General features: G+C 45.2%; 1 non-coding gene across 1 annotated transcript; it reads right to left on the bottom strand.

Moving 5' to 3' along the window:
- Positions 1–11,144: 11,144 nt before the first annotated feature.
- TRNAA-UGC (transfer RNA alanine (anticodon UGC)) lies at positions 11,145–11,216 on the bottom strand. Its single transcript has one exon. It is a non-coding gene; the product is annotated as a tRNA-Ala (tRNA).
- Between the last annotated feature and the right edge of the window lie 279 nt (positions 11,217–11,495).

The raw sequence follows: 11,495 nt of genomic DNA on the forward strand, positions 1-11,495 counted from the left end.
TACTCTGGTATTATTCACTGATGCAGCAGGCAGTGTAGGTTTTGGAGCCATCCTGGGCTACAACTGGTGCAGAGGGGACTGTTAGTTGAGTGGTTGGAAAATGGGACTACAAGAAATGTACCATTTTTGGAACTGTTCCCCATTATTGTTGCTGTCACCATTTGGGCCCTTACGTTCAAAGATAGATCAGTAATATTCTGGTCTGATAACATGGCAGTGGTAGAGGAGATTAATAGACAAGGGGCAACTTGCAGGTTGGTCCTCCGCCTGCTGAAACACTTGGTTTTAATCTGAATATTACCTTTTGTGCAAGTCATGTACCTGGGGTCAGTAACAATGTAGCTGACGCTCTACCTCGCTCATTGATGCAGGATTTCCTGAGGTTCCACCCCCAGGCGGCAGAGAAGATGACGGAATTCCCAGCATATCTGTGGAAGATTGGAGCCCCACCCTCCCATCTTTAGTAGCAGCGTCCTAGCAACATGCACAAGGGGGGCATATGAAAAATCATTCCTACAATACAGACATTTTCTGCAGTCAACAAAAACTACAGAGTTATTTTCTACACAGGCTATTTGTGGTTTTTTAAGTCATTTGAAAGAAAGGGGCAAACCAGTTTCCAGTGCAAAGGCGCACTTGTCCGCTATTTGTTTCTTTGCAAAACTACAAAATCAGGAGACCCATCTCAACAGCTTTGTCATTAAGAGGGCTGTGGCTGGTTGGGCTAGACTAGATGGCACAAAAAAGGACACCAGATGACCCATAACTGCGCCCAAATTTGGGCGGGGGGCTCTTGGACAGTCTCCCCAATGTTTGTTCCACATCTTTTGAGGCGGCGTTATTCACCGCAGTATTTATGACGTCCTTATATGGCGCTTTTCACATTAGCAAATTAGTGGAATCTTCCAAGTGTGACCACACAGGAGGCCTTCATAGGGCTGATGTGCGCAGTGGGCCGGGGTGGGTGACGATTCAATTACAAAAGTCCAAGACAGATCAATTAAGAAAGGGCTCACACATTGAACTTAGAGCGATGCCAGGGTCTCCGTTAGGCCCGGTGGGTCGCTTGGGATCATGCCTGGTGGCCCGCCCACCCTCTGGGTCATCTGCCCTTTTTCTACACGCAAACGGGGAATGCTTATCACGCTACCAATTTTTGCCAGTATTGAAGATGACTCTTGGGGACGGAGGGATTGACCCTCACGGGTACTCTGCACATTCTTTCAAGATTGGGGCGGCAACCTTAGCAGCCGGTGCAAGAATGTCAGTAGCAGACATAAAGTCCATCGGGAGATGGTCATCCAATTGTTATAAGTGCTACATTAGACCAGAATTTCAATGAGGAGTGTTCCCCCACTCCTGTTTTGTGAAATGTTGTGTTGGTTACTCATGCAATTTTCTTTTGTTTCAGTCAACGCTGTCTCACGTGGTTTGGGTACTAGGGCATTCTTTTATCCGGGGGGCGGCCTACAGGTTGAAACTGCTCCGTAAGCCTAAGCCGGCGGCTTTTCGTTGGTGTGGGTTTGTGGACTAGAAATCACACAGCTCCAGCAACTTGTGGAAATGGGAAGAGGGTGCGAAGGACTTCAGTTCCCAGATCTCATTGTTATTCACACTGGGGGCAATGACTTGGTGCAAATGGGACGTTAGGCACTCAGAGAGATGGTTTTCGCGGAAATCACCAAGTTATCCAAAGAGTTCTCGAATGCGGCCGTCGCATTTAGTGACTCGCCGCAACTGGGGTCCAAACATTAAATCAAGGACAATCAACGTGTCTGTTCGTAGGCTTAACGCTGAAATGGCAAGATTCTGCCCTGGTCTTTGTGCTTATCGAACATTCCACATAAACTTCTGAAAGGACCAGATATGTTCCACAGAGATATGGTACATTTGTCGGACACAGGAACGGATCAATTTACTGCGGTCATTTAGTCCTTCTCTCGCAGCTTGTTTGGGGGTGGGGAGGGCATAGGACCTTTGGGTCCCTGGTTGCCCTCGTGTTGGGAGAGGAAGGTACTAAAGTCACCGGAACCAACAGAGGGGTCCCCAAGGCTGGGGCCCCGGGATAACACCAGAGGTAGCATCCTGAAGTCCTGAACCAACCTGAGGATGTATACACCAGCTTTGGGGGTAGGGAGCCCAGATCACTGGGGTGGCCATGGGGCTCCCACTCCTGGCCGCCCCGTTACACCCCCTTGGTAGATTGGTGTTTGAGCAGGGTGTGGAACCCTGACTATGAGGACAAAGAACGGTGAAGTCAGGGGAGCCGCTCCCCCTAGAGATACAGGTGAGGTACGGTTCACCTGTGTGGTCCAAAGGAGGTTCAGGACAGGAAGGGAGCCTGTCACATTGATTTATGGTTGACTAATTAACCTTATTGAAATTATTTTATAAATGTTTTTTTATAAATAGGTTTTGAAGATTGTTTTTTGCAGATTAATTATTACTATTTGTGTTTTTATGAAATAATTAAAAAAATACTTAAACAAAATTCCTTCCAACAAACAAGTTTTGTCGGTCTGCGTGTGGCAGGTGTTGGGGTGAGGGCTCTCTGGTGGCCTCCGGGTTCTATGGTAAAGCGCCCCCCCAAAATGGGGGGAGCGCGGCCCCTTAGGACTCGGGCCGGCGTGGCCTAACCCCGCACTATTTGTGCGTCGGGCTGGCCATAGGGACTTCTGCCCTCAAGCCTCGCGAGGTGTGGGGGCTGAAGTGTAGACTTGGGGGAAGGGGGGGCACGCAGGGGTAGCACCACTTCCGGGCCCTGGCCGCCGTACACTAGGGAGGGGGGTATTTAAGCGCCCTCTCAGAAAGGCTCTGCCTTTTGTCTACGGACGGCGGTCAGGGCTTCGGGACCAGCGTTCTCCCACCTGCCCATTGCCTTGTTTTTAAGTTTGGAGAGGAAGTACTAAAGTCACCATACCCAACAGAGGGGTCCTAAAGTCACCATAACCAACAGGAGGGCCCCCAAGGCTGGGGCCCCGGGTTACCCCCAGAGGCAGGATCCTGAAGTCCTGAACCAACCTGCGGATGTACACACCAGCTTCGGGGGTAGGGAGCCCAGATCGCTTGGGTGGCCATGGGGCTCCCGCTCCTGGCCGCCCCGTTACACCACCTTGGCAGATTGGTGTTTGGGGAGGGGACGGAACCCTGAGCATGAGGACCAGGAACAGTGAAGTCAGGGGAGCCACCCCCCCTAGGGTTACAGGTGAGGTAGGGTTCACCTGTGTGGTCCAAAGGAGGTTCAGGACAGGAAGGGATCCTGTCACATTGATTTATGGTTGATGAATAAACCTTATTGAAATGATTTATAATTTTATTTAATAAATATTTTTTGAAGATTGTTTTTTGCAGATGAATTATTACTATTTGTGTTTTTATTAAATAATTTGAAAAATACATAAATAAAATTCCTTCCAAATAACAAGTTTTGTCGGTCTGCGTGTGGCAGGCGTTGGGGTGAGGGCTCTCTGGTGGCCTCTGGGTTCTATACTCTAGTACCTTATCTGAGCCCAATTTGTAGGAGTGACTGTGTTATGCCCCTCTCTTCTGTCTTCCCCTTTATATCTAGAAGTACTTTCAGCATTAGGACGAAGTGCTCACATAACAGATCGTCACATAACAGCGCCATAGGAAAAGTACACAGGCACCTCCATTCCCCCTTTGCAGCCTCCTCTTTGATTCAGAGGATATCTAGGAAGAACAAGAGGTGGGGACGGGGCACCAGATGAAGGAAAAAACCTCAAAAAGCATCCTATACGGCAGAGGTTTAATTTGCTTTACGACATCGCATGTTTTTACACTGCATATATTTATATGAGGGGGTTCTTATTTTCTAAATGGTACTGTTTTGTTTTATCAACCTGGAAGGATGAAAGTCTTGGTAGATTCGAATCCGTGACCCTGCAGTGAATCACAGATCTCTGCAGTGGAAGTATTAATCCATTGAGACATCTCACCTGGCCTTAGGAGCATTGTTGAGAAATGCACAGTTATGTGATATCTGTGATTATTTACACAGGGTGAATCTAAACATTGATTCTCGTGGCCCACAAAATATCACAGCCCACCACAAAAAGATACGGACCAAATAAGCACAGCACCACAAAGAGCATCAGACTAGTCTACTAGGAAATTTAGCAGTATCTGAAGGGCTGGTCTCACAGATAAGTGTATGATGAGTGTTTTTTGGCTGCTTGTAGGCCTTTTTTGTTGTCTGGTGGTCTGATTTGTACTTGATTTGTACTTTTGATTTCCCTTCTATTGCCAGAAGCAGTGCCTCTCGCAAGCACAAAAGCGGACAGTCTCTCTTGCCTTGTAAACTATATATCCTGCTTGCCTTTTCAAGTTCAAAACTTCCCTAATTTGTAAACGTGGTCCACTTTTTATCTATCTGGCTTACTAACCGAAACCGCCTTCAATTTGGTGCCTGGGTCTTATTTCTGACCCAGTCCAACCCCGAGCCATGAATAAGAAATATGAATGCTAAATACTATTAAGTCAGTGCAACTTTGCACAGTTCATAACAATAGAACCAAACGGTAGTTCATTGATCTGTTTTCTGAAGTTGCTGCTTGTCAGAAATTGAGTTACTGGCCTAAGGGGTGAAACCCTAGCCAAGCAGCAACCACATTTCTTGTCAGGGTCAAGGCACAAGCAGTGGTGCTTGGTGACCTTTAAAAGTGGTGGGGTGTAATCCTTGGCTCAAATTCCAAAGAGCTTTTTTCTTGAAGGGTTCTCTCACGGTTTCTTGCACTAAATTTACTGTTTCATTCTGACTCACTTAGTCTCACTTGGTCTCACTAATTCACACAGTCTCACTCATTGTACTCTGGCCCATTCTGTCTCACCCAGTCCCAGTCATTCTGAATTAGTCTTACTGTGACTCAGTTTCACACACAGCAATACTCAGTTACAGCCACTGTCACTGTCCCTGACTTGCTCACATTCATTCTCACACATACTGGTCTTTACTGTCACTCATTCTCACTCACTTTGACTCATTCCTTCACTGACTCTCACTTTAACTCACACGTATAGTCACACAGCTCACAGTGCTTGGATTTCACTAGCTCTGAACAGTATCTCTGATGGCTGACGCAGACACCTTCATACGTCATGTGTTAGCAATCATACAATGTCCCTAGCTGCCTCAGTTTGATGCTGGACCCGAAGCAGGTCTGCATTTTATTTTTTTTATATCAGGAGTGAATAAAAATATTTACTCTTGATACAATAAAAATGGACCACAAAACAAAGAGGGTGTAGTCTAGCTGTGGAGCCCATATAGAACAGCCACCACTGGTCCAGGGACACTTATGCATCAAACCAATACATCCACTCAATCATCCATCCTGTCATCCATCCACTCATCCTTCCATTTACCCTTCCACTTATCCATCTATCATTTCACTCATTCTACCATCCATCCATTCTCTCATCATCCATCCATCCATCCATTCCTCCATCCTCTTTCACTTATACACCCTCCGTGCCTTTCACTCTTCGCTTCCTACGTCCACCATTTCACCATTCATCCATGCATCTATCCATCCACCATTTCATCCATCCACCCATCCTTCCTTTCACTCGCTCACCATCCCAAGTTAATTGTGAGTCTTTGCTGAGCGGCAGCTAGAAGTGGCCCATCAAGAACCCAATCCCACAGTAGCTGATAAAGGGGTGGGGTGATGGTGACATGACCCTGATGCAGCAGAAACTTAACTGGGCACTTACCTCTAAGTCCACTAATGCAATTGTTGTCTGCAGCTGGCTGCTTCCCTCTCTAGGGCTTCTACAGTCGAGCTAAGAAGCACTCCGTCATGCTCAGCTCCATCATGTTTTTTTTTCAAAGTGAAACCAAATGCAGTACCCATACATGCTACTACCAGGACACAGCCCCCTGCACCCCTTCTATAGCCTGCTTCTCTGTGCAGTCAACAAATCGTTGCCTCCCACTCCCTCCTTGTCCTCATCGGCCTGCCCCACCCACAGCCATTGAAGTGAATCGAGCTTTGCTAACTCCTCCCAGGGCCACTGTTTTTATGCCCCAAAAGCAACCGGATCAATTGCAGTGTAAATCAGCCCTCCCTCTCTGATGATGTCACTGCCGTAGCTTGTGCCTGCAGGTTGAGGAATACCTCACCTGGCTGGCACTTGCTCAGTAGGACATCTGCAGAGTTTATTAGAGTTCACCCAGGAGATTCAGTACACTGTCTCTGAGCAGTGATTTATTTTCAGATGCTCTGTATTTGTTTCCCTGTTCTTGCCCCTCCACAAGAAGGGTATCAGAGCAATGCCCCATTTGCCCTTAATCACCTGTCTCCCCTGGGCACAAGCAAACCCCAAATTAACCTGTGCTCAACCTTCTTCTAGCTTGGCACAGAGCTTTCAGGCTTAAGTTAAAGGCAATGTGTGAAGTATTTATGCAGTATTTAATCAGTAATAAAGTGAAAACACAACACAAGATAACTTTAGAAAAACACATAGAAAATGTAATACATAAATCATGACCAAAATGACAAACCAGAGATATGCGATTTTAAAATTTTAGGTAAAAATAGTGCCAAAAAGCCCAAAGCAGCTGTCTAGTCGTTCAAGACCGAGAGAAAGTCACAAGTTCAGGCCAAAGTGTGGGTAAGATACAGGGACGAAGTCAGTCTTACTGAAAAGTTACCTTCTCAGTCCACCGCAAAGGGTCTCGTTCATGGTGGAGGTGGCTGCGAGGAGCAGGGAAGATTTGTGGATGGTCATCCAAGTAGTGCAAAGACCTGGCCTGGCATTGCAGATGGTCATGGCTGTAGCACAAAGATGCTGTTGTTGTCACAAATGGTTGGGCCGAAGCTTTGCAGTGGCCCTCCCAGTGAGCAGTTGATACTGTAGCATGAAGAGTCAGGTTGACGGATCTTCTTGCTGGCAGGCAGTGCAAGCGACAAGGCTTTGGTGCCAACATGCCCATTTAAGGTTGTGAAGAACACAAATACTTCAATTCAGCTCCACTGAGGTCACACCGAGTGGCCAGGACCTGAGAGAGCCACTTGGGGGTCAGGGGCTTGCTCCAGCTTGATCTTGGTGCTGGTTCAGGTTGGGAGCCTGTTATGTTCCTGTGGCTCTGGAGAGGAGGCCAGTAGACTCGCCCCTGGAGTCACTCTTGTGAGGGATATGTAGCCCTCTGTGTGGGGGCTGGACACAACCCGTTCAAGTGTAAGTAGGGCTGTGCCCAGTTCCGTCCTCCCCTCCAGCCAGTGATGCCCTATAAAGGCACACTTAAGCTTTCTGTTGTGTGTGGCTGTCTAGAATACACAAAGCCTAACTGTCGCTGCACCTAGTCACGTGACCCAGAGACAAGCTGCAGGCACTAAATGGCTAAGGCAGGAAAATGGCAACTTTCTTAAAGTGCCATTTTCAGAACAGTAATTTAAAATCTGACCTTACCAGAAGAGAGGATTTTCCAATAGAATTCCAAAGATGGCCAACACAAACCGGTTACCTCTTCCCATTTGAAAGTTACAGCTTATTAAATGTAATAAGAAAGCTTCAATGTTATCTTATGGGAAAGGTAGGCCTTGCAGTAGTGAAAAACATATGTAAGCATTTTTCACTAGCAGGACATGTAAAACTTAAAAGTACACGTCTAACCTTTTAAATGCACTGCCCTCTGGGTTGTCCAGGGCCCACCCTAGGGGTGACTCATATTTACTAAAAACAAGTAGGTTTGGGTATGGCAAAAAGTTTGTTTTGCCAGATCAAAATGGCAGTCTAAAACTGCACACACAAGCTGCATTGGCAGGCCTGAAACATGCTTAACAGGCTTCTCAAGTGGGTTGAACAGTCAGTGCTGCAGGCCCACTAGTAGCATTTATTTAACAGGCCCTGGGTACATATATTATCATTTTACTAGGAACGTATAAGTACATTAAATATGTCAATTGGGTATAAGCAAATTGTACTACAGTTTAAATGAGAAAGCACAAGCATTTTACCACTGTTTAGCAGTGGTAAAGCGTGCAGAGTCCTCAAAGCCAACAATAATGGGCTGAGAAAAGAGGAATGTGAAGGCAAAAGGTCTGAAGATGATCCAGCAGAAAGGGCCAGGCCCAACAGTGTTTCATTTTAGATAATGACTAACCAGTTTGGAAGTTATGGGATGGTGTTAGGAACACATTTGTGTAATATAGATACATAAATTGACATATAACACACCGGATAATCTCAATAACTTTCACACTGTTTCAAATCTTCCCTTTCTATAATTATTGAGAGCTGTGTTGCAATGGAAATTAATCAACACATACTTGAGAATGATTTCTTCCATAAGTTCCAGTCAGGTTTCAGATAAGTTTACAGCACTGAATCTGCCTTCCTCTTGGGAGTTGATAGTGTACTCCATAGCCTCAACTTCTACCTTGATCTCGAATGATCGGAAGCATCTGGAACACATTCCTGTCTTTCAGCCCTTAAAGGAATGCATGGACATTAAGGTCACTGTCCATTTTTCAATACCTCATCGTTGACCAATGGCCCAGATCAAAATTGGCTCATGTTTTTCAAATCCAGTTGCTTTAATCTAGGGTGTCCCATGAGGCTCTGTTAAGTCTTCTTCTCTTTTCAACTTTTCTGCTGAACCACTTGCAGCCTTCTTTAAGAAATTGGGATTCTATATATTCAGTATGTAGGTGATATGCAGGTGTGGTTGATGATTTCCTATCCAAAGATGTCTTACATGTTGCCCATACTTTGAAATCTGTCTAAGTTCAGAAGATCTTCCACCATTTAAAATGCAATCTAACATAAACAAGGTTTCTCCTTATTTCATTACCTTGATAGCTGCGACCAATTCACTCTTGGATTGATTCACTTGTTGTTGCTAGCTGCAAGTCTCTTATCATTGTACTGTTATCAAGCCCCTGAGTTTCATTCTTTCCAAAAGATTTAGGGCCTGCTTTAAATGTTGGCAGAGATTAAATCTAGAAAAAACTCCAAAGCAACAGTGATGGAGTTCTGTCTCCTCCCCCTCTGCCAACATTATGGTCTGCCAATTGGGTGAACCATAGTTTGACAGTGGAGGAGACTACTCCGTTTCCATCATGTTCAAACTTTCTGACAGCTCAATTGTGTAAGAACCATCGGAGATTTGGCTATGTGTCCACCCACCTCTATTAGGGGGGTGGATATATACACGTTTTTCAGTGCCCGTCATCAATAGGAAAATCCTGGAGGTAAGTGGCACTAAAAAGTATTTGATGGGGCATCGTTTTAAAAAAGAAAATACTATTTTGGGGTTTTTGTTTTGAAAATAAAAAAAAGATGTAACTTTTCCATAAGGTGCCACCATGTTTGATGGAGCCATCTGGTAAAGTTATAAAGCATTAGTAGGAACTGCCTTGATGGCAGTTTCTGTCCATGCTTGAAATATCCACTGGGCTAATGGAAATTTCTAAATTTGCTGGTTGGCATCTCCATCGTGACAAAGGAGTAATTTACTGCCAAATATCAAATCAGGCCCATAATCTTCAGGCCAAAATTAATTGCTGAGAATGTGCATTATTAACTCTGATTACTCCTGGAGATTCGCCGATTCATCCCTGAACAAGAATTTAAGACTCTTGACCAGTCATTTGTGTAGTTACTGATTGACTAAAGCACCTCTCTCTTGGCTGGACTTTCAAAGTACATCTTGCCCATTTGGAAGAGGCGCACAAGGCTGTATCACGTTTTATCTCTGAAAACAAAAGATGTGACCACATAACACCAGCGCTATTAACTCTCATTGAAGCCAGAGCTTTATGTGACAGCTTGCATCACTTATTGAAGTTGAAACAATCAGAAGAGTGCAAATCCTCAGTGCTTATACACTGCTCCCGAATCGCCAACATTTTAAAAGGAACACACAATGGTAGGATCCATTTTGGGCAATGCTACTAGAATCCTAAACTCTCTGCCCAGATGTTTGCGAACCACTTCCTCACTGTATAAATTCAACACTGAACTGAAGGTACTTCTACTTAGACTCAGTTGTAACTCTTTGGTTGAATTCCGCCTTCTTTGAGAACTCCTTCCTTAATGTACTTTAAACTCCGTTCTAGGATTCTTCCTTTACAGGTATTTCCTTCCTCACTTGCCATCTAGTTGATTCTTCTCTTCCCTCCTTTCGTACTATGGGGCACATGTACGAAATCGTGGGTTTGCGATTTCCTAATAACAAATTTTAGCGATTCACTGTTAGGAAATCCCAAACTGCGATATAAAACAGTACGTTTGACACTTAACGATTCCCAGTGGGTTGCAAATGGGCCTGCCTCATCAATATTCATGAGGCAGGTCGCAATTTGCGACCCATTGGGAATTACCAAAATCACAGGGATGGTGGCCTGCTGGGGTCAGCAGACCACCATGCCTGTGATTACTTTTTAAATAAAGCAATTTTTAGGTCGTGGGTGCAAGTGCTTTCCGACCTGTTGTTATCTGTCTGTGGGCTTTTAACCATGCCCACCTCATGCTCATCACTTTCACTGGTTCATGGGCTTGCGTTTCAAAAAACCCTTGATGTCAGTGGTAAATCCTTTACATTTATCCTGCATTGCGGTGGTTTTGTTACCGCCTTGCAGACTGACCCTGTTACATGGATAATTGCACAACTGCTGATATACTACACCATGGGTGAACTAATTTCTCCTTTTGTCTCTCCCCTTCGTGCTGCACGGCAGCCATGGTGCTCACAGAGCAAACTCCATCAGTGGTATGGGAACACTGGTCACATTGTTCACACTGTTACCTAATCAGAGTAATTTCTTTTGGCTCTCTCCTTCGCGCTTCATAGCTTTCCAAATAACCCTTGTAATTGATAAAATGCTTTACTAAATAACACAAAAATCCACGACGCGTCTCTCCTGGCGCAGCGGGGGAGCTGATACTACAATATTCACTACACTCAGGGAAAACTTGCCCCATAATGCTGTGCAAGCATTATTTTAAAAAACATTTTTGCATCTGGCACTGCGACGTCACAGTGTGGCTCGATGTGAAACACTATTTATGGCTGAGCGAGGGGAGAATGCATGTCTCGTGCAAGCACAGAGAAGAAATGTGTTAATTTGTAATTTAAATTAAATTCGTAAAATAATTCAGGAAGAAAATGTTTCCTACACTGGAGATGCCAGGGATTAAACCTAGGGCCTCATACATGCAAAGCATGTGCTCTACCACTGAGCTACATGTCCTGTGGAAAGCACACTTGTTTTCAGTTTGCCGTCTGCTCTTCTGAGAGATGCTTGGTTTTTCTGACTGTTTAATGATCGTTAACAGTCTTTGTGCACGCCCCCGTCATTTTGACGACTGTGAAGTGTTTGGGGGAGGGGCATTGACAAGCGCATCACTGGGCATGCCGCACTGTGCAGTAAGGTCATTAACGATGGTTGATGGTGTGGTGGCAGCTGTTAGGTGATACCGGGTAGGAATACTGTGTGAAGGGTGGCATGTGGCGTGAAGAAGAGGTTGTT

The sequence above is a fragment of the Pleurodeles waltl genome, chromosome 7 (assembly GCF_031143425.1).
Source record: "Pleurodeles waltl isolate 20211129_DDA chromosome 7, aPleWal1.hap1.20221129, whole genome shotgun sequence".
NCBI classification, from domain to species: Eukaryota; Metazoa; Chordata; class Amphibia; order Caudata; family Salamandridae; genus Pleurodeles; species Pleurodeles waltl.